The following is a 27,917-nucleotide window of genomic DNA, read 5'->3' on the forward strand; positions in this document are numbered from 1 at the left end:
GTAGCTGGCATTCCTAAACTTTGCTCATGTGGATTATTCTTAGACATTTCCGTTGTTCTGTTGCAATCGATGGGATGGTTTAGCGGAGCAGAAGTTGGCAGGAACAGGCCTCTGGTTTTCATTTTGATTTTCTCCTGGGAATAAAATGCAAGCAAACAAACAAAGAAACCCCATGAAAAACACATTAATTCATTTGGTTTAACACTTAGTACTGCTTAAAATGCTTTGCATTGGCTTGGTGAACAGCTTGACGCTTCCATAACAACTGTATAATAACTTTACAAGTACGTGCATCTAAAACTGTGTGTTACATACATAAAGAGGAAATAATTAATAGCTATTAGCTGTTACTTTTTGTAGCTTCCTTTCTTCAAAATCTCTTTATCTACTTTCTTTTGAAGCACCTTCAATTACTCAGTTGGGCAATAGATACTGGGAAAAATACAGACAAGAAGCATTCTGTGTTGGGAAAATTACTTCTGTAAATACAGTAAGACTCACTAGATGCAAGATAAAATAATTTTATAACACTGGATTTTGATCTCTTTAACAGTGGTGATTAGAAAGTAACATGTTGTACCATCTGATAAATTCTACTTGATCTAATGCATTTAGTGTTTTGAGCTACTGAGATCTGTATTACTAAGTGGGAATGGCTGGTGCCAAAGGCATAGAATCATAGAATGGTTTGGGTTGGAAGGGACCTTAAAGATTATCAAGTTCCAACCCCCCTGCCATGGGCAGGGACACCTCCCACTAGAGCAGGTTGCTCAAGGCCCCATCCAGCCTGGCCTGGAACACCTCCAGGGATCCACAACTTTTTTGGGCAACCTGTTCCAGGTTCCATCTCTTTGTCTCCAAGACATAAAGAAGAATCATAGGAAAACCTCATAGTCACTGTAAGTAGCAGACTACTCTTTTACTTTTTCTGTTGTGTTCTCACGTCCAGTTTCTCACAGGTGTACATGACAAGTTAGATTGGTGATGGCAGAACCATACATACAATTTAGAGATGTCTTGCCATGTCTTTGTCCTTTGAAAGATGCCTCCCCTTGGGCCAGGTCAGTCACTTTTCCGCCCTTCTTTTCAAAGACCTTCACACATATTAGTCAGTGCTGACATTAGAGCAACAAGCATGTTCCTTGGTCTGGGTGCCTTCCAAGCGTTTTTCCATCAGCACCCAGCCCCATTTTGGCTGATGCCTATAAAGGAAATGTCACAGGCTTAAGAAGCCAATTCTCCAACTCCTACACGGACACTCTCTGTGCTTCTGCACCAGATCCCAACCTACTCAACTTGTAATTTCTCAGGTTTCCCACTACTTGTGAGCTTCTTTTCATTTTCTATGTTTTTTAGCACATTTCCTGGGCACAGGCTGGTTTTTGGTAACTTCTTCAGGGAGATGAAATGCTGGAACATATAAGTTCTCTGCCCATGGCCAGTGCAGCCCTTTCCCATTGCCATCTGCAAGTTCAATGTTATCTTCAACTCATGGGCACTTTCAGTCCATTGGGTATATCTTCAGGGGCATTTAAAATCTGGAATCAACAACACACGTACATACACACACAGCCTGTAGGGTGGAAAAATGAATTTGCTGGTAATGTTTAATGCCAGCGAGTCTTCCCAGACTTCAGTCAGCCTGCTGGCTTGTCTGGCCCAAATTCTGAAGGTTAGCCCTCTATTCCCCTCAATTGCTCAGCAAGCAAAGGAGTCCAACCCCCTGCAGCAGCCTTTTCAAGGCAACAACTTCCGTGTGTCAGCCAGAATTCATAAATTTCATGTACCCTGTTCATCACATTTCATGCCCCTTCAGGCTGATCTCCTCAAGGGAGGTCCCTATGGATACCAACCTTCGCTGTCATGCCTGCTACAGCAGAATGTGCACTCCGCCACAGGAGATGGTTGTCTTTGCCAGAGCGCTCTTGTGCGGCACGAAAGACAGCATAGACAGACCCGGACTGCATCTACTGCTGCTGGTTGGCTTTTTCTCCTTCCCTGTGCTGCTGCTTATCCTGAAGCAAAATCCTGCCCTGTCTTTCCTCAGTGGCTCACTGTTTGTGAAAAATGATAAACAGAAGTTTTGCATTCAGGAATTTAAACTTGGCTTTCTGGCATGCCTCGCATCAAATCTTGCTGCACCCCTGGAGGTGCTGAGCACCCAGGGTATTTAACCATATTCTTCTTATGCACAGCTAGTGACAGAGGGAATTACTACTTCTTCAGCACCATGGGCTTATATAGAGAAGAAACAGGACAGGATCAACCATAAATTATATTTAAAATTTACAACATATTCAATTATGTTGCTGGGCATTTATCATTGTTTTCTAAATTATCTGATCTTTTTATGCTTTTTATTCCTCTGTGGACTCATGTCTGACAGAAACAACAACCCTACACATGAATTCTTTTAGCGGAAATATAAACCCATAGTTAAGTGCATAGCAACACAGTGAATTTAAACTCAATCTTTACAAAAATGCCTAGAGCGTGCACAGGCAGTGTTGTGGGAATTAACTGAAAACAAAAGGAACAAGCTGATGTAACAGCATTTTGTTCCTCTGTTACACTTTTCTCAGATACATAGATGATCTGTTGCTGTAAACTGGACTAATTCCACTTTTACCATTTTTAGCTAAAGATCTACTCCAAATATTTTGAGTGCTGCATATATTCTTTCCATACAAGGAGTAACTGTGCACAATTTTACCTAGGACTGAGTAAGCAATAAAGGACGCCATTTCCTACAATGCCCTATTTGTGTAGTTAGGATAATCTCAAGTCTTCTCAGGCTTTCAAGCTTTTCAGACACCAAGTAGAACATATTTAGATTTGTACTTATTCAGAAACCAAAACCCCCTCAAGTACTGATGGCTTAATTTATATTTCATCGAATAAAAAATGTTTAAAGAATAAGATTTTCTAAGCTGAGTAAACCTTTATCAACTGTTCTTGTGCTTTTGGCATTATTTCTTCTCATCCTTTTCCCTCCAGGGGGCAATAAAACTAGCTAATGTTCATTTTCTTCCCCAGTTCTTGCTTCCACTGCTTCTGTTCAACTTTTGTCTGGCAATCCAGCTTCTGTGGTAGTCAGAATGATTTTGATGCCTATTAGCTCTCTTTCTGGAGGTGCTAATCATACTCTCTCCCTTGCTGTAGGTGTCATCACTTGGCCTTGTGCCATCACTGGTTGTGTCCTGGCTAACAATACAAGGCTTGGTTCAAAGACAAAGACATTTCTTCATTGGGACAACTATTTACCAAGGCATGGGAAGATGTAACTACTGCTCCAGTGGCACTGAGACTGGCTCCCTCAACTGACCCCCAGCTCCTCCTGGTATTCCTTCCCTTAAGCTCCCTGCAGTGTGCTGTGGTGTTATGGGGCAGAGGCAACACAGGGGATCAGTTATGGCCCAACTAAGTTTGGTATACCTGAGAAGGAAGCGGAGAGTCATAGGACATTAGCAGATATCAGATTGGATTTGTGTCCTGCAAGAAAGTCAGCCTGGGATGTTGGGTTAATTGTAGGAAGTTTATTTGTATTTATTTCCCCTAAAAAGAACAGCTGTTGTTTGATATGACCATGATCTAGTCTATGTTGTCTTCTTTTTTCAACCAGTGCCTCCTTTTTGTTTTTTTCAACCACCATTTTCTCAGTCAGATCACATTCGTATTGGCTGTGCACATACTTTTTTTCTCTGGAACACAACTGATTTCCCATGCACAAATCCAGGCTACATCCCAACACCCCCTCAGGGTGAGAATCCTCTTCCTCCATGACTGTCAGAAGCTGCAACATTACCCAAGTGGTAGATAACCTCTGCCTCCAAGCACAACCACAGTATGAACAAGCCAAATACCCTTTTGCCCTCTAAGTTACAGATACTCTGCTCTCCTTGGTTTACTCACCTTCACCTGGTGATACGGTGGGCATTGCTCTGTGCTTAATCCATGTTTTCATGTTGTTTTCTTATGAGCTTAGACTGAGACTCAGACTGAAGCAAGTACTGCTGTCCCTTTTCCCCACCTTCATGTTGTCAGCTCCATCACCTTTGACAAGAATTGGAATAATCAGTGGCCCTTCACATAAAAAGAACAACAGTTAAATCCTGGTTTTATCTTTCTCTAGGAAACAGAAAAATTAACACTTAGAAGATTGTTGATTTTTTTTTTCTCCTTCACTTTTGTCTCTGATAATCTGAGGGAACAGTGCTGGGATGTTTCAAATCTGGTTTGTTGTGGAAGTACTCCAGTTCCTGATGGTGAAGTACATTGTTCCTTGATGATTAATATTTGTATAGGGCAATATTTAATGTAAAAACTTGAAGGCAGAGAGTTGCAATTCAGTACACTACCACAGAGGTATGTTCATGTATGGTTTTATGATAGTTTGCACTGGGCAAAGCTTTCCCTGCTGCTGAAAAGGAGGAATCTCGCACCCCTTTCCACCCTCCACTCCTCCCTTACCCAGTCCAGTGCTGGCTCTGACACTCTATTGTACTTAGAGCAAACCCATTCTGATCACTAACTTTGAGACATATCATTTCCTTTATATGCTGGGTGCATTTCCTGCCATTTAATCTGTTGAATTTATTGTGCAGTCAGATGAGATCCAGCTCTGGCTCAAGGTAGGCTACAAAAGTTGCAGCGGGAATGAGGAGGTGGGAGGGGGTGACCAGACTGTCCTTTTGGCAGAGGCAAGCTGATAATTCATCTCATGTCATACCATGAAATCATGCACTATTAGGCACATCCGAGAAATTTTAGCAATTGCCCCACAGTTATGGCACTCAGGTCTGGAAAGCATCAGCACAACACCACATTTCAGCACTTCCAAAGCCAACAGTACAACCCATGTTTGCAGCTTTCTTTTCCTGTCACTCTTACATGACTTTTCCTCATTAAACACAGCAGAAACACCCACAATATGCTTGTTAGCCACCATCACAGCCATCCGGAGTCAGGAGAAGGGAACTATCTCCTTTAGATCACTTAGGACTTACTGCCACAGCAGCTTGATGGGGACAGAGAGAGGACCCAAACAGACTCACTGTCAGATCAGTTAACCTGGGTGCTAGCACAAGTAGTCTAATGGGTGGGAATGAAATTTGCCAATATGTTCAAAATGCATGGAGTGGTAAAGCAAGCCATGCTGTGTGGTGGCTCCCTGCCAGACCAAAGCATGGGGAGATAAGGATTTGCTGGAAAAACACCGGAATCAGCAGCTGACCACTTCTATGCCCACCTCACTTGTTCGTGCTTCTGTTTCTGCTTCATAGAGGCATTTTGCTAGCTGTCCCCTCCCCAGGACAGCTGTGCTCCTGGTCTTACTTTGGTAATTCCTTTCCTAATGTCATTATTTTCCACTTCTCAGGTATTCTGATATTAATTATTGAGTGACAATTAATTGCCACTCAAAGGCAATTATCATGCAAACTGCTTTTCTACCTCCTTAGATTTAAATAGGTGCTGAGGGCCATTAAAACTCCCCAGATACAAATAAGAAAGAGGAAACTCAATTTAGGGTTTGCTTTCAGCTACCAGTTGGGTTGCCATAGCTCAGCTTTGAGCCTTTGTAGCAGAAGCAGGCAGCTTTATATGTGCTGAGGACCTGTCCAGTGTCAAACTTAGTCTGTCTTTCAATCTGCTAGGTCAGGCAATATAAGGATAGAAGCCCTCTGCAATGAAACTCTGATTCAGCCAGAGCTTCTGAATGGATCTGCCTAGAGTTTTTCTTGCCATGAACACCTCAGAAAAACCCACAACAGAACATCTTCTCAACTCAATAGCTCAGCTTTTATTGAAGTACATAAAAATTAATGTGTGTGTTTTCATTTAAATACAGAAAAAACAAATACAAATTTGGAAAAAACAAATTCAGAAAGAGTTTTCTCCCTGTCCAATTTGTTCTGGTTTACAAAACTTTATTTAATTCTGATTAGTTAATAAACACAATTGTGAATTATGTTTCTCTTCAGCAGATAAAAGCAGTGCGCTAATGATGTTACACAATTCAAAAAAATTGTCATTTGCCATCAACTTCTACCACTTATGGAGAAATAACCTGTTCAGAATAATGTCTTAAAAATGCCAGTAGCAAAAAGTGTGATCTGGACACCTTAAGAGTGATACAGCTTGACCCTGAAGTTTGGGTTCTGCAATGACATTGCAGAAGTTCCTGCTGATGGCATATTGTCAGGTAGAATTTGTAATTTTTTTACATCCTATCCTAGGTTTGACAATGCTAGCTTGAGTGTGTTGCGAACCAGAATTGGTACTGGTGCAACTCTTTACTAACTATATTGAAATTAGGTTTGCCTGGATATAAATTAGAACAGAATATTAGCATTAACATAAAAATTCCCCACCTCCCTTCCATAAATTGCCTTTAATCAGTGGGGCAAAATCTTACCCTTGTGACATTAACATGTACCTGCTTAATTTTAGCAAAGTCTAACACATAAAAATTACTGTCTGAAAGACAGGCTGTGTCTGTATCATCATTGCACTGTAAAATGATTAGAGTTTTGCGAGAAAGAAGGGAAAGGGGGTGGCCGTGCCTTCAGAAATCAGTTTTATCTAAGCTATCACCACAAAATGTGAAATGCTTTCATTAGGACAGTATGTCTGTAGTTTCAATTGCAGGGCAGAGGTTGTTTACATGCACAAGTTATATATTTTCATATCTCAGACCGTTCACATTTCTTTTAACTGTAGAAGTAAAACCAATTCTCCTGTGTTAGTGATACTGGCTGGAATTATTCTGACATCATTATAAAATGTGTGTTGATACCTTCTCCCTTAGTGTAACCTTTCTGGACAATCAGTCATGCAGGGAGAGCGTTTGGAGGAAGATGAAGAGACAGAGTGAAAAGCATCATTAGGACGTACTAGCATGAGCCGGTACCCACTCCACACTGACTCCCAAAGTATCACGTGCCATATTATATACATCTTATTATTTTCAGACAGTAAGCAAGATATCCGTGTGTAAAACTCTTAGTTGATAATGATGGAAAGTAGCATCCACAGAAGAATTACAAAACCCCTAACATCACAGCCATCCTTTAGTATATTAAATACACATTTCAGTTCAGAGGTGTATTTAAAGCAAAATGTTGCACAGCCCCGGGGAAATGAAAGCTGTTTCTTTAAGAACCCGCTTCTATTGAAGGTCAATGGCTTTACTATTACACATTAAAAGTTAAGTACAATTATTGACAGGCAAACCACAGAAATTGGTTTATGTCAATGAAGAATGGCAAATAGATCCACGTATCAGGAAAAGAGCCCTGGAGGAAAAGTTCTTTGCACAGTAAAATTAGATTCACAGGTCACAGATGATTTGTTAGCTCTTTCCAAGTTGTAGAGCAGTAATTTATAGGAGAGCTCTCCCGGCCTCTTTACCTGCACTACAAAAGGGAATCTTTTTTATTAAAGTGTAAGTTGCATGTCCTTACAAGTGACAACCTGATCTGACTGAATTAGTATAATCCCCTAAGAACACAGCCCTCCTATCATTCTAAAGGTAATATGCATTCTTTGAAGCCTTTGTTTCCATCCTTCTCTGTGAAATCTTTTTAGAAAGCCCAGACAGAGGAGTAGATGGAGGGCTGGAAAGTTTGTTTTTAATGCAAAAAGATGTCAAATGTCAGCTATTCAGGTTGCCCTCATGATGTAAACAGATTTCCACTGCCTACTTGTAATTTCTAGAAACAAGCTTTTCAAAAATAACAACTTCAGCCAGTACAGCTTGCAAGTCAGGGATGTTCTATCTATGGAAGATACCTGCAGCTCTTCCCCACGCCATGCTCTATTCTGCTGTGATAGTATAGACATGCAGCTATGGGACTGTAGTGAGAGGATTTAAGACCCTTATGGTCCTGCAGCAAGGGTGCTTGTGATGGCAAAATGCTGGGGTTCTCTTGGGTGTACTGATGGGAAGCCCCAGTAATGCTGACAGAGGTTCCCTGACCTTGAGAGCAGCTCTCTGGCATTGTAAGCATCACAGCTTGCCAGTCTCCTGGCTGACCTCTCCAGAGGACAAAGAGAGAGACTGAGCACATATATATCATAAGGATGAACTTCCACAGCAAATTATGCTAACAGTGAGATGTTGCAATGTACAGGCAGTAGGCAACTAATACTCCCTCCTTTTTATACAGGAAAAACAAGGACTTGGAAGTCATGGCTGCTACTCTCCATGCCCTTTGGTGACTTCCAGATCCTCCTGAGCCCATCTGCATTGGGACACTTTTAGAATTAGAGATGCCAAGCAGAGCTGGTCTGCGGATTAAATACAAGGTTGTATCCACCACCCACTGTCTCACCAACTCTGAGCAGGAAGGAGCCAGGAGCAACAAAACCCAGAAATTTCCATCTTTTCAAGACTTCTCCTTCTACTGAGACAAGTCAAAGCCTCAGATGTAGCCTCTGTCTGACCACTTCATGTTTTATGACTTCCTGATAAACTTGGCAAGACCTCAGAATTATTTGTCTTTGATGAAGAGTAATTAAATACTAAGCACATGCTTTGGATATTAACAACTGGACAGCTGTGTGTGAAAACATCCCCTGAAAAAAGGTTAGCAGGCTGAAGAAGAGTCATAGAGCGTTGCAAAGCATTACCGTGTTTTAGATAGAACTGTCAATAAGGGAGCTCTCAATTGTGACTGCCTTTTTAATAGGCTTCTGTTAATTATTTTGTCCTCTATTCTCCCCATTTCCATCCTTATTACAAGGTTTCCTTGAGCCTCTGAATGGTGTTACCAAGTCATCGTCACACTGGGGCTCTGCAGAGCTGGATCTGTGGTTCTGTCTGTATTGCTCACAGGGACAAAGTCACGTTCATATATCCTGTTTAATTTTTTCACCCTTTGTTCATCTGCTTTACAGATGACCCTGTGGTTACTGAGGTTGTACCCAGATCTGGACAAAGCCATTGGTATCTGGGGAGAAAGGCTGCTAGCAAATGAAATTGATGATTTTTCCCCCAGTTGTTACATTTACTATCATATTGTGCATGTGTGTAGGTGGGTGTATGGGTGATTATGTGTGAGAAAGAGAGACGGACTGATGAAGGGAAATCTTCCAGAACACTTTCCTCTTTTACTTAGGGAGGGAGAGGATATATTTTATCTGATTTTTATCAAAGGTGACATCAGAAGTAATGAAAGGATAAATAATTTTAAAGCTTCAGTGAAAGAGGATTCTTTAATAAAGAAAGGATCTGTCTTGGAGATTTAACTTTCTTAAATCCTTTAAATCCCTTTGCCTAATACAATAATATTCCAAAATTTTATGACAGTTTTTACTTCATGTGTATTAGGAACAAGTAACCATCATCTCTAACTGAAAGATTGGACACTCATTCCCTCTGGAACTGGCATACTGGGGTACTGTAGATTTACTCTCTGTAAAATATTTCTAAGTTCAGGAGTTCCGTTATAAATCCTCCTATTAATTTACACGTGGTATTGTTTTTTTTCCCTTAATGGTGTATGTAGGTACAAAAAAAGGCAGTGACATGTATTTACCAAGCTGTTACCTTCCCAGTTAGTGAATTGCTTAGCACAGATGCTTTCTTTCATAAGTACTGTCATTAAATGCATGAAACTATTGATCTAAACTGCTTTCCTGGGAGGCTGCTCCTTACAAAGAGCAGAGTCGGGTCTCTTTTTGGCTGCAAACTAGGCTGAATTTCATAATAAAACTTTCATCATAAAAAGAAAAAAAAATCAGAACTCCAAACAACAGTAACCTCCCTATGATACATCAATGACTAAATCTCTGAGAGAGCTGGCTTCAATTTTTCTTACAGGGAAAAAAAAAAAAAGAAAGAGAGTAGGAAGGATGCAGTGTTTCTTTTAAGGGACTCCTTTTTGAAGAGACCATGCTAAAAGGCTGCTAAAGGGATCTCTTGCTGCTGTGATTTGTAGAAAGGAGCTCTCTTAATTATAGTCAGAGTTTATTGCGTCTCTCCCTCTCTCTCTCCCCACCTCCATCCATCCCGTCTCCCCCTTCTCCCCCCAACGTGTGTGTATGCAGAGAGCTTGAGAAAGCTGGCAGCGCTACCTGAATAGCTATTGAAAGAGTGAGACTTCTCAGTTCCTGCTTCATTACTGGGTAGCAGCTATTCCAGTGTGTGAGAGCGCCTAACTGCATTCTCCCATCGAAAAGCCCTTGGTAAGTCCCCTTAGCCGGCAGAGCTGCGGATTAACTCAGCAAAAGGCAGGAGGGGGGTGGCAGGGTGCCGTGGGGGCACTCAGAGCTTGTGTGCAGCTTAAGATCTATTAGATTTCAAAGATTTCTCTGTAATAAATGGGTAAGATCTTCTGTGGATTTCTGGGATGCGAAAGCAATTGTGAGGAATGTTTTGTGTGCTCAAGAGCAGCGCTAAGTACATTCAGGACTGCTTGAAACAGAGCAGGATTTTTCTATGGGAGAAGAGATCGGTGAATGCTTCTCAGAACTGCGAGAAGAGTGGTTTTGTTTTGTTTTGTTTCCCCGTATCATTTTCCTCTTGTTTTCCTTTCCCCATTTATTGTGTTGAACATGTTAATAGGTTCAGAAAAAAGAAACTGTGTCTTCCTGCTGATTGATGGCTTTTGAAATGTAGAACTTTTATCAGGAGAGGGAGGAGAGCTGAAGCTGTTGAGGAGATATATGTGCTTTTTATTTGTATATATGTTCTTGTCCATGTTTCTGGTGTTGATTGTATAGATTTACCATGCTCAGGAAAAGTCCAAAAAGCTAGGAGATGCACATTTACTGCTCAAGAAGGCGATGTTTGTGCTTGTTAAATGTGCTTATATCACATGTTTTATTAGTCATCTGCCTGACAAGTGCCACTCTCCAGGTAGCTCCTTTCAGTACATGTAGCAAAAAGCACTCCCAGGCAGACACTCTTCTTCTTTACCTTGTTCCTATGAATCAAGCTCATTGGGCTCAACAGAAAGTGATAGAGGCCATTGGAGAGGTCAGGTTGCAACTCTCCATGCCCCAGCTGAGCAATGGCATTTGAAACAAGAGGCTGGAATGATGCCGTTATCTGAGGGTCTCAGTACCCTGGAGCTGGCTGCCTTTTGATTTGAAAACCACGAATGAGTTACTCCAGGGACAGGTCGGAGGTTATTGTCTAGCAATACAGAGCAGTAACAGAATGACTGCCTTCTGACTGAACCCGTACCTACTCCCCTGATGGATAAATCTAATCTAGAAGAGTTGGCTGCTGAGTAGCAGGGCATGGGACTACTGGCTCATCTGTTACTGTCAGTCCAGTCCAGACCTCTGCTGGCTACAGCTGTCCATCGGATCATATAGGTGGCACATCCGTATTTATAACTATGAAGGGAAAAGCTGCTCCTTACATTTAGAAAACATACACTCTTGATTTGAAACTGCTGCTAGTGTCCCTAGACATCACTTTCTTTGCTACTGAGCAAACATGATAGCTCAAAGGATTAGGTTTTAGGTCTGCAATGGTTGCTTTCCAGTTAGTGTGAGCAAATTTACATCTCTTCTACAGGTCAAAAGGACCAGACTGAGATTTTTTTTCCCCCTTTCAGAAGACTTCAATGTTTATTAAGGGACAACTTTATAAGCTAATATTAAAACAGAGCTCAGACTTGCAGCCAAGAGAAGAATAGATATTGCTTCCTGAAACTCAGTCATTTTATGTTATATTGATAGCAGAATCATGTGAAGGGGTGCAGGCAGCTAGGGGATTGATAAGTGAGCTTCTATAACTCCACGCAATTGAGATTAAAAGTAGGAATATGTCTCATTTCAGGTATTCAGAGGTAACATTACTTAATCAATAAATTAAAATGTCAAAATTGCATCATTACCTGGGGTGCTTGGTGCATTAAATGTAATACTGGTGTGCAATATAGGGGGGGAGGAGGGGAAAGCTATAAGCAAAGAACAGGTTTAGGGGTTTTTTTTGTATTTCTGCCCATCAACTACATAAGATCGTTGCTCGAATACTCTTGAATACAACTATGCACTGCCTTTTCTAAGTTTGTTTTTCTTTCATTATCTGCATGGATGTATGAAAGAGCAGAAACACCTCAATGAGAAGAATTCCAGTGTGAAAAGGGGCAGGAACGGGTAGCTCTATTCATCTCTGTGCCACATCCTTGTATCAAATTCAGCCTTGACCACACTCATTTTGGTAACAGACTCCTGTCATCTCCTTGCTATCAGCATGGCAGGATGTTCTCAAAGCAACTTAATCCTAGGTCAGGATAGTAGAAAAATGTTGGGAGTTGTTCACTGGGGGCCAGATGCCACAACCCTTCTGCCTACTGGAAGTGTTGTGCTCTGTGAGGATGATGCAACACAGCACACACATAAAAAAAGCAACAAAGTATCTTGGCTGACAGGCAAAATCTGTGTTTACCATGGCCAATGTATGCTCTGCAGAGCCTCACCCTTGGCACAAGGGATCTGCCTTCTGTCCCTTCTCATGGGAATGTGATGAAGCAGGAACCGTTTGTCTCCTCCTACAGAAGGGACTATGTGCATCTGATAGAGAGTCTGTCCTACTCGTGACCATGTACCCACATACCAGTATAGCAGATACCCTAGTAGGTAGTGGGCAGTAGATTTTGCCTATGTTTGGGCTGATCCGACTATGTTATCATGTAGTCAGCATGTGTCTCCAAGTGGTGGTTTACTCCATCCACACTACCAGTCCCAGCAAAGTTATTTCTGGATGATGACCAGGCACAGTCCTAAGCTCTTGCTGAAACAAAAAGTCTTCAGACCTTGCCAGCATGAGCCACAGAGATCTAAATGTACCTTCAAGCCACCCTGGGTTTTCATCAGAAATTCTCTCTGTTGCTTTTCTGACTTGAAATAAGCTTGCCTCCCTGCCCCCCATCAAAGATTACAATTCATGAAGCAGAAAATGCCAGACACTCAAGCACTGGCAGAGTTCTTTTAAATTATGTTTCTAGTTTATCATCCTTTTATATGTCAAAGTTTTCTATTTCCCCTCTCTATTTTTATATATAGTAAAATGTATCAATCCAGGCATTTCAATACCCATCTCTAAGGCATAAGGGTCCATATATCCTCATCTACTGAATAAACAGGGTTTTTCAAAGGGCATTCCCTGCACCGGTCATAGCTTTTGTTTGCATAACTTGACTACAATTCTGCTTATAAGAATTGCAAAACAAACCAAGGAAGCAGAGACCGATATAACTCATGGTTTATTGCCCTAAAAAAACCTCTCTATCTTCCTCAGAGATATTCCTTCTTTCCCCTTTTCCCATCAAATCCCTGGGGGTCTGATTTAGCTTGAAGCTCTTTGGAATAGGTATCACATCTCCACTCATTGCACACCTTTGTGTCTATCATGCTGCATGGAAAAATGAAATATTAACTACAGCTAGAGTATTTAGAGTGGATAAAAACCTAATGCAGTCTCCTGATCCTGACTGCTCTTTTTTCTGTAACTCCTTGCACCTTAACAGGGTCAAAAGGAGAGAAACCTATTCAAACATTCTGCTGTTATCTTTCTGTTGCTGCCCCTGGAGAAAGGACTCAAAATCCAAACATCTGCTACCTCCTTCTACTGCAGGGCAATGGTAAGGGTGGAAGGACCTTGAAAAGCCATACTCTTGTAGTTATCAGGGGAATTGTGAAGGAACAATAAGGAGATTTGTCAGCGTGGTATTCTTGTGATTAGAATGACTTACAAATTGTTTTTGTCATTGCTAGGATAAGAGGGGAACTGACATTTAGTAGCATATGAATTCCCCAGTAATTGGTGTCCCATAATATAAATTAGATTAAAGGCAGTTTACCAAGTCCCTGCACAGAAAGTTTTCATTTTACCGTTCTCTCAAAGGAAGATAATCTACATTGTACATTTTAGAAGACAACTACAGGATAGGGAAGATACAGCCCAAAATGAAAAAAAATCTGATGACTTCAACAGGACTTTTTACTCAAAATTCCTTTCTGGCTTAAAGAAGAATATTTGCATCCAGAAATGATACAGTGTCTGAGTGTTTCCTTTACTGAGTTTTTGTGTTAACTCTGCTAAATAATTCAAGAAAGGAGAGGAGAGCAGAACAGAGAACTAGGTAATATCAGGCATGATCACAACTAGCCTGCCCATTCCTTTAAACCTGGATCCAAGTTCTTTGACTTGAAATTGGAGTTTTTTTACTGAGAGACTCTGGCAAGATATGTTCCTAGCACTGCAACAGATGCTATTAAAGCAGCTTCTTTTCATTATGAAAACAAAGCTGAAGCACTATAACATATGTTGTGTTGATTCATGTCTTAGAAAATATCATTCCATGGAGATATATTTGATAAATGCAATAAGAAAGCAGCTGATTCCTCAGAAAAATGCATTTGACTGCAGCATTAGCCACTTGCGTATTGTACTTGACAAACACTCAGATGTGATATGTTTTAATACATTACCATAACACCTAAGGATTTTCATTCAGATGCAACACTATTCCTTTCTCTTCCTGAATGTCTTAAAAGATGCTACTTGCAAATGAAAAACATTGGTAAACAATTCCTTTTATGGGAATCTGACCCTGATGTGCAGTTGCTACCGTTCAGACCTTAAGATTGTATGGTTCCTCATCTGCAAAACAGAGATAATATTTCTGCCTCCCCCTCCATGTATACACCCTTCATCTGTCTTTGCTTATACTGCATACTGAAACAGAGACTGTGCCTTATTATATGCATGATACCTTCACAGTCAGCACCTACACAGTTCTTGGCTGCTGCCTGTAGGTGCTCCTGTAAAAGAATTTTTCCCCACATACCACTAACTGATATTCTTAGTATCAGCCTCAGCCAACTGGATGGCACCAATGATGCTGGCAGCATTTCCCTCCAGAGTACTGAGCCTACTGTGGGCTTCAAACCCCTTCCAGAACCAGTGCCATGGTCCCTGAGGGCTTCAATTCCCTACTGCTTTGACCCCCTTAACAAATAATAAAGTCTCCTCTCCTAAGTGTTTGAAGAAGAGACTTAGCATACCATTTCTGGAATTGGTGTTTGGGAATGGACTTGGCAATTATATCAAGGACACTGAGAAACACCAATTTCTTTGACAGTTATATCGGTTCCACAGAACTGACTACCGTAAGTGCCTGTTTCTGACAGTTGACTAGATAAAGTGAATCCATGGGGAGCTGATAGGTGCCCTAACAAGGTATATTCTTGCAGCATTTTCTTTCTGACCAGAAATCCACTCATATCATTGACAGCTGGCACCTTCAATAAAATTCAGCGCAAAACAATCAAAACAACAGCCCATCTTACTGATGAATCTATGTCCCAAGCCTAACTTGGTAGATTTGGCTGGAACAGGCTGTGTGAAACAGGATTAGATTTTGGAGAACTGCCTGCTCTTATCTTTTTGTTAAGTATATTTCATAATAAAATATATTTTAACAAAATTTGAAGGGTGTTTTCTGCCCCCTTTAAAGAGCAACAAAAATCTCTCAACTGAAGTAAAAGCATTTAGTGAATTGATGCTTGATTAATTTCTTCCGCTTGAGGGGGGTTAAACCTGGTTATAAGGACAGAATGAGGACTGTTTCAGGGGGCAGGGAGCCTGTACTATGGAGCTATTCTAGGTCCTTGTCTGTCCCGTTGCTCCACTGGGATCAGAGGAAGGTGATACAAGTTAAAGCAGCCCAGCACAGGACAGGGAAAAGACTCAAAATATTGGTAAAAAAAAAAAAAAAAAAAAAAAAACAAAAAAAACAAAACACAAAAGATTTTATGGTTTTATGGAGAATTATTTTTTATGCTGTTCCTCTTGAGAAAGACAAAACAAAGCTGTCCACTTCTCTAGCTCAACTAAAAGTCTGATAACAGTCCTGAAAAGAAAACTCAAATAGTTAGATGAAAAAAGATCTCTTTCATTGTGTTCAAACTGATTTGTTGTAAAATGCCTTCAGATCCATCCATCTCATAAACCCCAGTTGTCCTTTAACCAGAGGTCAATAAAGTGACTCAAGCCAAGACTCAGCACAGAAGAGGAAAACTCCCAAGAGCTTTTTCTCCAAGCTGCTGTCTTCTTTCTAGAGATTTAATCAACTCCCTAGAGCTTATTGCCAGAGCAAGCACCCTGACTCTGGCACAGAAAAAGATGCTCATGTCTTTTCCATACAGTTGGGAAATCTGGTGGCCCCTTGTGTTGAGATTGCAGCTCCAATCTTCTTTTTGGGGCACCACTGGTGCCAAGTTGTTTCCTGTTCCACAATTCAAATGTCCCTGTCCATGTCTCTGCAATTAGAACCCAGGAGGCAGCGGTTCTTACCTCTGTGGTTATCCACAAGCCCACTGATGGAGCTCCAGGGAAATAATTATAGTGCGTGGTTCTCTGTTCCCCATGCTTTCAGATTCCAAATTTCTTTTTCACTCAAGTGACATAGTATGGTTGGCCACTTTCACAGCATTAAACAAAGTCATTTGGTGGTGAAATCACTCAGCAACAGGGGAGAGAGAGTTTATTTATTGATTGAACTCCCCACAGACATTACCTGACATTGCTGAAGTTTATAGGATCAGTTGTTTGTGCCAGCAAATTGCAGTACATGGCTTTAGAAATTGTAAATAGGTGCAATATAATATTAAAAAATGAAAGATTGATTTCTTGATGAGAATGGTGTACAAAGCAGACAAGCATTCACTCTGCTTTCCTTGTTGGGAAGCACCATTGGACTATGCTTTACAATGCTCTACAGAGAGCAGCACAGATGTGAGATACTGCCTTACTTTCACCACAGATCCCACTGAATTCTCTGAGCATACTTTTCCAGCTTGATATTTGCTGCCAGGTGTCTCTGAGGTCAGGGCCCAGCACCCCTGTAATTCAGTTAGCTGCCATGTTTTTAGATTGGCCTCCCCCCAGAAGTGGCTGTAATAAAAACAATCTAAAAGGCAAAGAATAAGGGCACTTGCGTGTCCTTCCTTGCTAAGATTTGATTCTCTTGGCTTTCGATTGGGACTATATTAAAACAAAAATGATATTTCCTTTGGCTAGCAGTGAGATATCTGGACGGGAGCAGGGTTGAGAACAGGCTAGTGGAAGGAGGGGAGAACATGCATCGTGGTATTGCGTCACTTGCATTGTGATCCAGATAAAATATCTGGAAATTCATCAGGCTTTTGCCATCTGTTCAATTTTTGGAATGCTTCCAGGAAAGGACAATGCCTATAAAGACAGTGTCCATTTTAGCTAACAGATTCCACTCTCTCCTCAAGCACGAATCACATGTATTTAACCTGTGGTCATGGATGCAGACATATGCATCCGAGAATGCAAGAACACAGCTATCGTCCTGCAGAAGGCTTACTTCTCCTAATATTCATCTAATCCACCCAGCTGTATACAGACTTCTAAGCAAGCAACTCTACATCTCTGTAATGAGCATGTTATTTATTAGACTTGGCTAAGCCTGCCTGGTTTAAATCTGGATTTAATCTTATCTTCAGATATTCAATGTTGTGATTTTAGTTCGGCAAACTATCTGTCGATATATATATATACACACACACACATATATATATATATTTTGCTATGTCTGGAAGTACCCACCCTACAGCTGTGTTCCAAAGCTGTTCCACCAGAAACATGCAACACCTGTATGTCAGTACAGCTCTCATTTTCCATTTTTAACAAATAGAAACTGAGAGCATACCGGAGTGACCAGCTACTGCTTATAGATTGCATGAACTGCCAGCCTTGTGAAGTCTCCTTAAAACAGTGACACTCAAAGGAAAACATTAAGGGCCATCACATTTCCAGATAATGTATCTTAAGACCTGATCTCATAATGCAAGGGTCAGATGAAATCAAAACACTGTTTACAGCAGTGCTCTTTCTCCTCAGCTCTGCAGTTATTAAAGGCATTTAGCCTGAATTAATTAAAAAAAAAAAAAAAAAAGGAAAAGAAAAATGCTCTTGACTAGCTTAAGGAGTAACATGTGGCATGTAATTTGGATTTCTGAGTGATTTAGACAAGTAAGCTGCATTACTCATCCGTCTCGTTTAAGATATGTAGATTCTATAATCTTCCATCTGGATTTTCAGCAAAACCTTGGGTTGCTGTTTGGTTCTTTGAAGAAGGCTGGAGAAGTTTCATCCTAGAATTAACAGAGAAGGGTGAAAATTGTCCAGCTGGAAAAAAATGAGCACACGACAGAAAGTGACCCTGGGCTAGTGTAATGTATGGGAACCTTCAATTTATTTTCAATGACAGAATGATTCCTTTACTTTCTTTCCCACAGCAAACAATCCCTCTGTATTTAACGCAGGATCTGTTTGGAATCAGAGTGGCACATTGGTACACTCACAAGTTTTGTCCACTGCCCTTGCTCCAGCTACAATATTATCATATGAACACATGAGTGATGATAGCATGAGAGATCAGACTAGATGAGATCCATGGGCAAGCAAATCAGAACCTTCTACTTTCAGGGGAAAAAAAAAAAGAGGTGAGGGGGGCGGATTTTTAAATGGTATTTAAGACAAAAACCATCCTCCCTTTATCTGTACTGCCAACATCATTTCTTTGAACATGGAGTACAGATAATGCCCAGCTGCTTGCATAACTGTTAGTTCTAGTACTTCAAATCTATGTGTTCCCTTTCATTAACTAGTGTATTGGGGCTATCCCCAGACACTTTCTTTCCATGACTCAGTGGAGGCCAATCTGTCCCAAGCAACCAAACAGACATTAAAACTGCCTAGACCTACAGGTGAGAAAAAAACTTCCTATGATAAGCCTGCAGCCAACAAAATTTGATCAATTCTGAAATGAAACTAAATAATGAACTAAAAAAAAAAAAGAAAAAAAAAAAAAGAAAAAAAAAAAAAGAAAAAAAAAAAAAGAAAAAAAAAAAAAGAAAAAAAAAAAAAGAAAAAAAAAAAAAGAAAAAAAAAAAAAGAAAAAAAAAAAAAGAAAAAAAAAAAAAGAAAAAAAAAAAAAGAAAAAAAAAAAAAGAAAATAATGCTCTTCAGAAAGATATTTACAAACTTCAGGAACAAATCTAGCAAAGGCGGTTGAGCTGTGTTCATATGACATTTATCAGAGGGAAAGGACCAAAGTCTATTTAATTTGTCAGGCTTTGGAAAGCAACTGCAAAAAATCCTTAGCCAAGATCATCTATGGGAACAGATGCTCCACAGAGATAGAAAGAAGTGCACACAAACATTGCTCCCCCTTGCCCAAAATGAAAGAACAGTAAATAGGAGCGGCAGCTTCTTCAGGCCCATTTTTCCCTTGGCAGATTTCTGTGGCAGCAGAAGCCCAGCTGGTTCACTGGACCATCCTGATAGACCTTGTTGTAAGCTGGGAATACCTGTTACTTGAAAATGGATCTTGGTGTGGGGCTTTTTCTCTATACAGACTACTATAGAGGCTGCTTGGAAGGAGACCATTAATGGCTCCGTGATGGGTGCAGTTCAGTAGAACCCCACAATTGCTTTATATGTTCAAAGGTTCAAGGGGATAAACTTGGGCATTAAAGAAATAAAATAAAATCAGTGTTACAGCCAAGCAATACGAGGTACTTTTGGCACCATTTGTTCATTTGGCAGACTGGCACCCGGCAAGGTGAGATCAGCTTTGTGCAGCTGAACCATCAGTCTTATGTCTTGCCAAGTTCCTGGTACTGCTTTAAACACATCAGGCGCCCAGAGACTGCTGAAGCCAGAACCCGGGGAGGCTGGGTGTGAGTGACAGCACACCCACACCAAGAGCCAGGGGCAGCCTCTCACTGAGGGTCAGGTGGCTTCACAGTGGGAGAGGACTGGCATCACTAGGCATCACTAGGAGTGATGCTAACACAAGCTGCCACAGGGCAGAAGGCCTCAGTTCTGTGGCATGGCGAGACACCCCTCTGAGCCAGAGGAAGGCTGGAGGCAGCATCAAACTACGTCTTTTTTGCCTCGATTTGGGTTTTTCCATTTTTCTTATTTCCTTAAGGAGGGTCTGAAGAGTAATGTGTTCTCTGTGGGCGGTGGTGGGGGCTCACTCCATATGCAGACTCCCTTCTGCAACACTGGCAGCATCAGCTGGCACCTCCGTGGGGCCAAGACCACCCGGTGGAGCAGAGCAGGTGGCGACTGTTCTCTCTGTCTCCCACCTCATCCCACGGGGCTTGGCAGCAACATGGGTGAAACAAGGCGTCGCTTTTCGCAGGCTGGGGTTTGCATCAAGCACAAGATGAGAGCTTTGACATTAGCTTACATGGCAGACGTGCTTCCAGAGCTGCAGCGAGGCAGGCGTTACCAGTGAGATTAACAGAACTGCTAAAACACACATAACGTTTGCACCCAAGGTCCTGGGGGAGAAAAAAAAATAGAGGGTGGAGGTGATTTGGTTGTCCACACCTGCCCAGAACAACCAGGCTTGCAATTGAATCCAAGACATACGGTGCTTTAGGCCAGGCAACCACCGGTAGCTCTGAACTAAAGGAAACAGAACTTTTGTAGAAAGCATGAAAAACAGATGTATAAAAAAGAAGTATTACCAGGTTAGAGCTGTTGTTGTTTAACAAAGAAAGAGCAACCAGACATAAACTATTTTTCTCCTGGTGTCCCTGGTGATCTTTTGGTGGGCAATGCCTGGGAGTTGAGGTGGCAGCGAAGCAGGACCAGCAGCAAGAAGAGGGTCTTTCCTCACAGCACAATTTCTCAAGCCAAGCTGTTCAGAAATTGGCAGCCCCACACATGCAGGAAACACCAACACATCAAAATGAATTCAAAGCTGTTATTCCACAGATCCAGAGCAACAACAAAAAAATATATAAGAAGGTGTTACCAGTGTGAGCCCTGAGGAATTTGTGTTTGACTTAGCACCAGAAATATGCTGAGAGATTCTGGACCTGACAGTATCAGCTGTGATCTTTTATTGAGAAGATTTATGCAGCCCTGAAAGTGAGGATTTGGCAATTAACAGGAACAAGTTTGTCAACTGTGTTGCCTTGTTTAGACATTGTAGAAAATTATGTACACACCATGTGAAAAAACATTTATCCCATTGGTGGCAAGAGGGCATTCAGAAGATGTCACCATCAATGTTGCTTTTGTGAAAATTCTAGTTTCAGGGCTGATGTTTTCATTGCTGGGAAGGTAGAAGCTTTGAATAATCATGGAAGAATGAGATGCAGTGAGCAAAAATGTGAAGCAGCTCCATGTAGAAGAATTTAGACAACATTTCACTCTCACTTTAGTTTATTACAGTTTCTCTATTTTTTTAGAGTAGGGTCACGCCTTTTAAATAGGAAGTAATCTGTTTGAAAACTTTAGGCTGCATGATGTCTTGCATATTTACAGAAGTATATTTAGCATATTTAAATATGATAAGCTGACTGCAAAAGGATTCTAGTAGGTTTGTAGTGCAAAAGGACTACTGTGGGTAAGATTTTCAAAACTAGGAATCCAAACACAGACTTCTGAAAGGCATCTATATAGGCATTACATATATAAAACTACAAAATTCTAAATAGGGCTTTTGCGTTTCTCAATAGAGTGCAATATTGAGGTGCTGAAAGTAAGATAGCAGAATTAGGAGGTTTTGTTCACCTGGTTGGAGACCTTCTGAACAGCACCATGTTGCTTCCAGGGCACATACTAGCCTGAATACCTTCACATAGCCCTGTGTTATGTCATGCAAATGCATCCAAACAAGCTCAGCTTGAAAATGTGACATTCAAGTCAGCAGTTAATGTTTGGTTTTACCATGTGTGTTTGAGGACAGTCATGTTTCTTATTGTCGCTATAGTGGAAATTTAGGAAGCACAAGTGTTTTGTCCTTCAAGGCTTGGCTCATATGACTGCTTTTTAACAAGCTGTGGTACTGTTAATGCCAATGAAGGACCTTACACTATGAGTAAAAGCTAGTAGGAACTGCATAGGTAATGGTTAACAGCATACACAGCACCCTCTTTATTTAGTTCCTGGTCTGGGCTATTTTTGAACAACTACTGCTGTTTATTGTCATTATCAGGTTCAAAAACTGACTTGCTTTGTTCTCTTTCCAAGGATAAATCAGTTCTGACATTTGAAGCAGCGTATTTGCGGCAGTGCAGAGCATGTGGCTCTGGACCACGGCTGCAACAAAAAAACAGAGAGCAGTAAAAGCCCCTGTATGTGTTTGTCACCCAGGGGAAAAGGACACGGAGGATGGCTTCCTCTCCATCCTCTTTTTCCTGCTTTTTTTAAAAAAACATTTTGAAATGGTATATTAAAACATGTTGCTCGTCTTTCAGATCTAAACCCAATGAGTTCGACATGGCGTCGTTAGTAACTGAATGCGTCATCCACATTGGATGGGTTTTGTCCCTGTCTCCTGTCACCCCAGGAAGGGAGGAAGCACCAGTTGTCACCGCTTCATTAATTGTTCCTTTTCTTCCAGTAGTAAAGGGGTAAATTTTAAATGCCAACTGGCACAGTTTGCAAGGGTGTATAATTTATGAGGCTCGTGTGAGAAAGTAGAAAGATAGCTACAATCAGTATGAACATAAGCAAAACATTCAGCTTGCAATCTCTGCCACACAGTGTGGCTGCCCATGCTCAGTTATCACTCTGCACATATTTTTACTTTCCTGCACTGTAATTTCTCAAGGTTTGGTTGTCTGTTGTTTGGTTGTTTTTTTTTTCAAAAAGACTGCATATTTTTTATCTTTCCCAAGAGGAAGAGGGACAGTCTGGAAAAAAATAAATTTGAAAAGGTATTAAAAAATCACCTATCTTGCCAAAAACAGATCAACACCATTGAATATTGTGGAGGGCAGAGGGGATGTGAAAGCAGAGGCAGGATTCTCACACAAGACAGCTCCTTACTGGAAATGGAAATGGTCTGAAGAAAGAAAGGCGAGAGAACCTTTCACAAAGAAGAGGGGAGAGGAAAGGAAAGCAGAAACTTAGGAATCTTGGATACACAGAGCTACTGTTATTAGTTTTTAACTTTTCTAACAAAGGTATCTGCATTATTGGCAATACAATCAGAACAAAAGCCAAGTGTCTGCAGATTTGCATAGATCTACATACGTTAAATGATATCTAAACCATCATGCAAAAGCATATTTGATCTATACAAAGGGGAAAATGGAAGCACAGAAATGCTTTAGGGTTTAAATTAATTTCTTCTGCATGTGTATTTTCTTTCCTTGTGCCTGCGTATTCTCCTTCCTCGTGCCTGTGTATTCTCCTTCCTCCCTTCCAGCAGGAGACTTGCACTCCAGTATCACATCACCCTGAAAAGTTTCACTTGATGAACAACCCCACAGTCACATCTTCTCCCCTAATTTAACTATAGTCCCCTGAGTTCACTATATCTTCTTCCACAGAAAATCACGAATTTCAGCCTGCTCCTAAAGTAAACCCGCCTTGAGCTCCATACATATTGGCCAGATGTGAACACAGATACTTTCTTTGTACTGTATGTTTCCAATCACTTTCTTAAATAAGAAGCATCTGGCTTAAATAGCACGAAGCACTGGTGCCAGCATTGCTAGGAGGGGTTTGGCAGGGACTGTGGTCTCTGTTCTTGGAGATGCCACAGGCTGCAGACAAAGATTTGTGTTGTCATGTAAGGAGCTCTGGCCTTGCGTAGTGTGTTCATTCAATTCTCCATTACATACCTTTATTTATGCAGAAATTTTTTTCCCTGGGGTGAAGAACTGAGCAAAAAATGAGGCAGACTTCAGCTCAGTGTCTCCAGTGTGTGTGCATGTGTGCATACATGAGAGGTGATACCTTAATCTACACAGCTGTGTGTCCTCAGAGGTACCATGACCCGTGAGGATCCCCTCACGAAATGAGTAGGGGCTTCTTGGGAGAAAAAGCTGGTAAAGGGACCAGTGCTGAAGGTAGACCTCAGTCGCCGCTAACAGAGTTGAAGCACTCTCACAGGCAGTGAAGATGATTTGATTTTGTCTTCACCACCTCTTATGGAATAATTTAAAAATCCATTTAGTTTGACTTAATACATTTTTATGTGTATCTGATTTTCACCTTTAAGTGAAAATAATGTTCAGAAGTCTTTCTCATTAAAACTATGTACATATCTCTAGAACATAAAATACATGCTTTTTTCAGTCACCTGGAAGGGAATCTGAAGGTAGCTTTGTTAGACTAATTGTCCTGCTGCAGCTATTTCTAATTGGGGCATCAGACTTAGGTTTCCAGATTGTCCACGCATTATTCTACTGTACCATACAGGGGTAGCAGGCAGGGTGAAAGCACATAGAATTATTTATCAGAATGAATATAATTAAATCTTGAAGTGAAATGCACAAGAAAGGGGAAAAAAAATCCAGTAGAGCAATATGGACTAGGATTGTTATTTACTGAAAAGATATAAGAAAATACAAAGGGAAAAGCATGAAAGACAAAAATTACCACCTTCTCCGAGTGCAAGTAATAGTTTTAGCAGATCTGCTGTCAGAAAACGTTTCCCAAACTAGTTTTATTTAAAGAGCGTCTGAAAGGGCAAATTGTCTAGTAATCAAGTCATTTCATGACTTAATTTACCTTGATTAGCATGGTACTTTTTGAAAAATGCTAATCAATTTTAGCTTCTAGTAAACTGGAAACACCACATAAATTGCTGTCACAGTCTTAAACTGCTAATCAATTTTGAAAATCTAAATCAATGTGCATTTTTATACTATTATTTTCCAGTCATTGGCTGAAATGCCTTTCTTCACCTTGCAAAATAATTAGAGAAAAAGATGCCATGCTTTGCCATTGCAGTTTTTACTTAAAATACCGAATATTTAAGAACTAGAAGAGTAAAAATGTTTTTAGCAAGCAAGGTCATCATAAGGTCATTTCATTTGTTTTTTCATCTGAAGAAGAGCATTCTTATATGTTAGGACCTCACATTCTTTAAGCATACGCTGCATATTTACACTGCATAATGCAAACTGCTGGGCATGTTATAGTAACAGCTTTTCTGAAAAGCTGCAGCCAAAAAAATACTTCTGTTGTATGATCCTTGTGTTTTGCAAGCATAAACATATCTCAAAGAATGCCATGAAATAATTGATAGCACAGGCACACAAGAGTTTTCTATATTGTTATGCATCTCTTTCATTTTCCATGTTGCCACAAATAAACCTATCACAAGTCTTTAGGCAGTGTAACTGTGCCTGGAAATTGTGAATTTTCAGATGTTAAAGGCTTAGACATTTTTTAGCAACCAAATCTAATCAGCAGCCATCTGGAGCTTCTTACACTTAAATGTATATTGGAAGAATAGAGAGACCTGCTCTCTTCTGTAAAGAAGAAAAACCCCAATCTTAATTTCATTGATACCATTTTTATTTTTTTTCTCTGTGTGTTTCTGAAAGAGACCCATAATTCTTGCCAGCAAAAGGCAGGCCACAACAGACATCCACCTAACAAAAAAACCTCAAGCTGGATGTGGACATAATTGTTTAAACAGGAAGGAAAATAACACAAGATGGGCCAAATGCTAGGAAAAAAATGGCAAACCACCCAGTGAAATGTGGAACAGTAGCAGAGCAGTGCTGGCTTTCCCCAGAAGATAACAGTGTGGCTACAGACAACATCTTCTGGCTTATGGAAGAGCACATAAAGTAGGGCAGACAGAGGCCAGACAGTTGTGCCCCTATGCTCCTAATAAGCAACAGGGTATGTTAAAACTACTTGTAGTTATATAGATGTCTATGTTTGGAAGTAAGTTTCCCTGTCCTTCCAAAACAGCCAATGTAAAAGTTCAGAGTATCCTTTTTAGGCTGTATTGCCTTTTACAGGAGAAATCTCCATTTCACTGCATGTAGAGCCTGGGAATTCACCTCAGGTAGGAGCTTGCAGTTATGTGATGTACAGACTTCTCCCCTGAGAGGTCCAGTGATGTTTGAGCACCATTTGGATCCTTGCAGATATCTGCCTTGACTTGTGTTCCTGTGTGTCAGTGTTGCACATTTGAGGTCTGTGTACTGGAGATCATTCCCAACGTGTTCCCATTGCTCGCAGCTGAGGTCTACCAGTAGACTCTTTTCAATTCCATCTCCTCAGATATGTTGCCCTTGGTGAGGTCTACCTTGATTGATTTGTGCATAACCTACCTGACATGTATTACTCCACGGCCTATGACCTGCCCTCCTCTTGGTTCTGCAGATTCTATATGCATGGGCTGATTTTCTCAATACCCTCACTCTGTAAACCAGTTCCCAATAATTTCTGGTTTTATATAGTGTATCACTCCCGGCTGACCAGAGTGAGCCCAAGCTGTTTGCCACTCTACTGCCCCAATTTATTTGAGACATCTAGCACATAAAAAATGTAAAACAAAAAGCTTTCTTCTGGTGTTATTTTTGTGCTGTTTTCCCTCCACAATCTGGACCCTCAAGTCCAGCTGCATTGTAGCTTGGGCAGCAGAAGGCATAAGACCTTGTGGATCCTTCATATACATCAACATGCTAGAGAAATTAGGTGTCCTTCATTTAATTAAAGCAATGTAATTTCCAACTTCCCAAGCTCTGACAATGGCTGAGAAAACACAGTTTAGAACACAAAGAGTTTTTGTCCCAGAATAATTATCATTAGGAGGAGTCAGTTGTTTGTCAGTAACCAGTATAGAAAACATGTAAAGAAATGTTGTTAATATGAAATGCTGGGGTGCTGGTCATAAATATTTGGTGTTCATAAAGTGAAACTAAACATACTATTAAGTTTTAAGTAAAGGACGACCCACCCCCATGGTGTCACACAAGTGTCAGGGCTTGCTCATCTATGCTTCAGGAACAGAAAGATAATACTGAAGAGGACTACACATTCTCAGATGTGACCCTGATGGCTCAAAATGCTAGTCAAAATCCTGTGTGGTGGTCCATTTGTGGAGAAAAATTAGGTGGAATGAGGCTGTTCTTTGATGTGAGCCCATGTATTTAGGACACAAAGCCCTGTTTCCTTCAGAAAAGCAGATGCAGAACAACAGAGAAATTTGATCAAATTTCTAAGTCTTTCTCATCTACCATTCAGCCCAAAGTACTTCCCCATCATGCCTGTCCCTCAGACCATGCTGTCTGCCCAGGCTGTTTCTTGTGCATCTTTCCAACTTTTCACTGCCTTGTACCATTGACATGCAAAACCATAACTGGCAAAATTCAACTCATCCACCATGTGTGGACCTTGCACATCCCTTCATTTTGGATAGTAGTTGAATGCTTACTTATGGAGTAAAGGTCATCTTTCTTCATAAAGGAGAGTACTTGGGTTTTGTACCTACCTTAAGCAAAGGGCATCAGCTTCCTTGTCCCCCTCTGTTTCAGTGGGTGGGATTCTTCTTGCTTGTATTTCAGCTCAGAATAACACATCTAGGATGCAAATCATCTGACTGTTCACATGTCTACCTTGGAATGAGATGACTTGTATGTTTAAAATTTTTACAGCAGGAACCTTGGGTGACCTGCTTAAACATAAACAGCCATGCTCTAGGTCTCTGAGTTTGGTCAGACGATTAGCTCATTCAGTGGCAGTCTGAAGAGATATACTGAAGAACCACTAAAACACAGACATAACTCAGGGTGTAGGTATGCCATCAGCACTAAGTAAATATTGAACTTTGAAGGTATACCAACACTGTTATGCCAGGCAATTGGAGGCTTGAAGAGCCACTTGTGCTCTGAAAGCTGATAGGCATGTCAGAAAGTGGATGTGTGGAGAAATACATGCCTGGACAAGCACTGACTCCTGAAGTGCTCTGATCTGTTCATCGACAGAGACTATGAGTCTAAGTGCATTCACTTCTCTAAAGTAATATGACAATGGCTATGAAAATTATATCCCAAGATACTGTTGGAGCCGAATTTATCATCATTAGACTATTGGTCATAGCAGCAAAAATGTAAGTAACTTGTCTATGTAAAAGGTGAGG

General features: G+C 40.8%; 1 protein-coding gene and 1 long non-coding RNA gene across 2 annotated transcripts in view; one reads left to right on the forward strand and one right to left on the reverse strand.

Moving 5' to 3' along the window:
* On the reverse strand, window positions 1-27,670 carry LOC106896600. Its single transcript, XR_001413647.1, has 3 exons — window positions 27,270-27,670; window positions 3,913-4,053; window positions 1-134 (listed from the first exon to the last, which is right to left on the reverse strand). It is a non-coding gene; the product is annotated as an uncharacterized LOC106896600 (long non-coding RNA).
* The window catches only part of ST6GAL2 (ST6 beta-galactosamide alpha-2,6-sialyltranferase 2), a 177,540-nt gene continuing 159,687 nt past the window's right edge, over window positions 10,065-27,917 (forward strand). Inside the window, exon 1 of the mRNA XM_014956703.1 lies at window positions 10,065-10,188. The gene's annotated coding sequence lies outside the window, so the exon portion shown is untranslated. The remainder of the gene's footprint in view (window positions 10,189-27,917) is intronic.

This window comes from Calidris pugnax, unplaced genomic scaffold (assembly GCF_001431845.1).
Source record: "Calidris pugnax isolate Ruff unplaced genomic scaffold, ASM143184v1 scaffold318, whole genome shotgun sequence".
In the NCBI taxonomy this organism is placed as follows: domain Eukaryota; kingdom Metazoa; phylum Chordata; class Aves; order Charadriiformes; family Scolopacidae; genus Calidris; species Calidris pugnax.